The sequence below is a fragment of the Malurus melanocephalus genome, unplaced genomic scaffold (genome assembly GCF_030028575.1).
Source record: "Malurus melanocephalus ecotype Western Australia unplaced genomic scaffold, MMel_1.1 scaffold_186, whole genome shotgun sequence".
Lineage (NCBI taxonomy): Eukaryota > Metazoa > Chordata > Aves > Passeriformes > Maluridae > Malurus > Malurus melanocephalus.
Window position 1 is genome coordinate 595,933 of NW_026623418.1, and position 3,748 is coordinate 599,680.

Here is a 3,748-nt window from a genome sequence, read left to right on the forward strand (position 1 = left end):
ATAATTCCCGAGTTAGTACATTCTCCAAGGAAAATGTTTGCGTTAGAACACTGGAAGCCCCCTAATTTCATGAATTTTAAAGGCCTACACTGTTGCTGTAATATCTCACACCTTCACAGAAAGTCATAAAGACTCCGAACTGCTCATGTGGAGAATATAAACTGGTGCAAATATATTTCAAATATAACAATTGATAGACATCAATTTAACAGCAGGTGACATGAAGTAGAAGATTAGCATTATAATAACAATTTTCAGTGTTAAGGGTTTATTATTGCTTTGTATGGTTATACGAAAAAAAAAAAAAAGAAATTTCTAGGTATATAGTTCTTAAGAAACTGTTTAGGCAAACTCCACGAAGTAACTTCAGCAAATTTTAATGAGCTGTAAAAACAGGAACCCTGCTGTAACTAATTTTTAGTAAGGATTCCTTTAATGAAATACATGAAATTTCTATTGTCATATCTTTAATAAGAGAACCTCACAACYGTTTAGTGAAAAATTTTGACATTGTATAACCATAATTTTCAATGAAGGATTTGTCAGTGTTAAACTTTATTTCATCAAAAAGCAGCTAAATACATGTATATAAGTACATATGTAGAGAAAAATAAGCAGTATTTAGTCAAAATAAAGCCTCATGAAAAAGAAGAAAAAATGTTGTGAGAAAAATTCAACTTGCTATCATAGCTAAATTCACTTTTTTTTTATTTTTTTCCTTGTAATTTTGGTATCTTCAAGTGGTACTTGACACAGAATAGACCTGAAAAACTTTATGTCATTATATGAGTAATTTTCCATTGCATTAGATGAACCTCTTGGACCAAAGACTCTCTTTAAAACAATTGTGCATTTATCCAAAGAAAATTTAACACRGAGTCCTAATACACTTTCAGAACTTTGACCATTCACATTGACTTGTGAGGTACTTCTTTTGCTTCAAAGAAGAAAAATTGAGTCACCTTTGAATCAACATTAGGTTATATGATATAGGGTCATAGAGATACCCACTGAGAAGCTCAGAGAGACAATGCCAGGAGTGGGGACCAGATAATGTTCTGCCAGGATACCCTAGCTCCAACCCCATGAGAATCCCAGACCACTGGTGTGCCTCTAAATGTGAGAGCAAAATGGGGTTTGGCTGCTGGGAACAAGGAGCCACAGAGGGGTTCATGCGAGTGCACTGAGGGTCTGCCTGTTTATCACGTGTTGGACAGGGGGGTGTATATTTCATGGATGGACCTGTGTGGGGTGGGGAGCTGGACTCGATGATTCTTGTGGGTCCCTTCCTTCTCAGCATACTCTGAGATTCTGTGAGTCTGTGATAGGCATGGTCTGTGTGCTTCAGCTTGTGTCGGTCTTTCTGCTGGTTAAACTTGAGGACATGGAGCAATGGCAGCCTCACCTTGAGCACAGTATATTTTCCTCTCTATATTCTATAGTTTCAATATCTATATTTTCTTCTGAYAATATCCAGCTGATAATTGAACAAGATACCCTCAAACTTCTAAGTGCAGTTTGATATTAAGAACTTTTATATAATTCTTACTCACTAGTTTTCGTTCATCTTGGTGTTGTACTCCGCGATTTTTCTTTGTGCTTCAGGTTCAAATGGACTTCTTACTTCAAAGCAAGATTCAATCAATTCAGGGGTGTTGCTTAAGCTTTCATGTCCACACCAAGTGAAACTGCAAGCAGCTGTTTGATACAATTCTATAATAGAYCCATTTTGTTTCTTGAAAGGTTTCTGTACATTAGGAAGTCTGCTGAAGAGTTTCAAGCCTGCAGAAAAATCACAAACATCAGAAAATTAGGTTACTTATACTCTTTCTAGCTAACAGCGCCACATGTTGAAGCATGGTTAATGACTAAACTACTTAAAGACCCTAAAGCAARCCAACAGAATAAGAGGTTTGCATTGCAGATGAATCAATGAGAGAAATTAACTTTTTTTGTAAGAGATGTTAGATACCTGACTGTACAAGCATTTTTGTGATTTTTTTTCAGTTTCTTTCAACAGTTTTGTTGGGTTGTTTTGTTTATTTGGTTCCTTTTTTTTTAATCCTGTGTCATATTCCATTTCATAAAAATACTGAAATCTATCTTCACTTAGCTCTAATTTTCTTTAGGAATATACAATATATGTTCTCATAACTGAATTMACTGCTTCTGAAAGTGCTTACTAGCAAGGTTTGCAAAGGATCAGACATAAAGATGATAAATGTCTTCTCAGAACAACTTCACAGCATGACTTAGTATGTCTCTGACAGTCCATTTCTATGCATTTTCTGATTAGCATATTATGCCCATCCTTGAACAAATTTCTGGCAATGCAGTTTTTTGTGAAAGTAGGAAATAATATAGTAAAGGCCAAATTAATTTTCACCTGTGACCTCAAAACCAGGTAAGCTACTTAATTAATTTACTGAAGTGCCATTGCTGTTGTCAGAATTTTACTGCATGAACATGAAAGTTACTTGTTTAAAGTGGGGAAAAAAATATGCTGATCTGAAATCAAAGCATTGAAAGCTGACAGAGGTGTCACAGAAGTTCAATATTTGTTCTAATTAACACCCTGGAACAGTCATTTAGGTGTTGCTTTTCATTAAGAATTTACCCATATAGCRTTTGACACCTCTTTGATAATTTTGCAGAAATCTACTGATAAAATAGTTTTTTTTCAGATCAGATAGTGAACTTGATACTTGGTATAGCATCCATATCAAATATCCACAAACATCAATACTTTATTCTCACTTATTTGAATGATTTTATCAAATAAGGTCTGAAGTCTGAAGTGTCTCATATTRTTGCTTTTTGTGTTTCCCTGATCTACAACCTGCAATATCATCCACAGTCCCTTCYAGCTTAGTTATAAAATGGCTTTATCCCCTTCTTGAAGTAGTTTCTTAGAGAAATACTTCTAAAATTGCCATTGTTGAGACTAAAATTGTTGCTGGTACAGTAAAATAGTAACATGAAATGTTAATATTGATGATTTCAGAATACTCTTTAGATTTAAATCTGAAAACTCCTTAAATGAAAGCCAGTCAGACAGATGACTTTCTACCTCCTGGTAAATACCATTTTGATCCAAATACTTCAGGCTTAATGTGACAAAGTGGTTCTGGTCAGTATTATAGCACAGTACTCTATCTGGGAGTTTACTCCTTTTTCTGTTGTTGGAAAGGGAATTCTTAGGAATCGAAAGSATGATGTTTAGCAAAAAATCAAGCACTTATCATTTTTATCATTGTTTTGGTCTTCTCTTTGATACAGTTTAAAAATCTGGTTTTACTGTCCTTTACTGTGGTTYCTGAATCATGGATTTACTGAAAAAAAGAGAAAACAACAATTCCCCCCTTCAACCCTGTTACATTCAAACCAAAGGGCCTAATGAAATTCACAGATTCTTTATCTGTTCTCTGATGAAGTGTTTCTATATTTAGTGAACTCATGATCCCAATTTAATTAGAGAGCTAGAATAATTATGCATTTATTTCGCCAGTGCATGTCACAGAGGATGTATATGACATTTCCCTCTGCAACGTGTGTCATAATAATGCTATTTGAGCCCAAACTACTAGGGTACTTCTMTGCAGAGAAGAGGTAAGGGGATCCTTTTTGTGTGGATCCTCTCAAATAATTTGGAATTATTATTTTTCTTTCCCCTTTGGTTATTAAAGGTTAATTGTTCTGAGTGATCCTATACCTAAGAAAAAAAAAATGTTGGGAAAAAAAAAAAAAG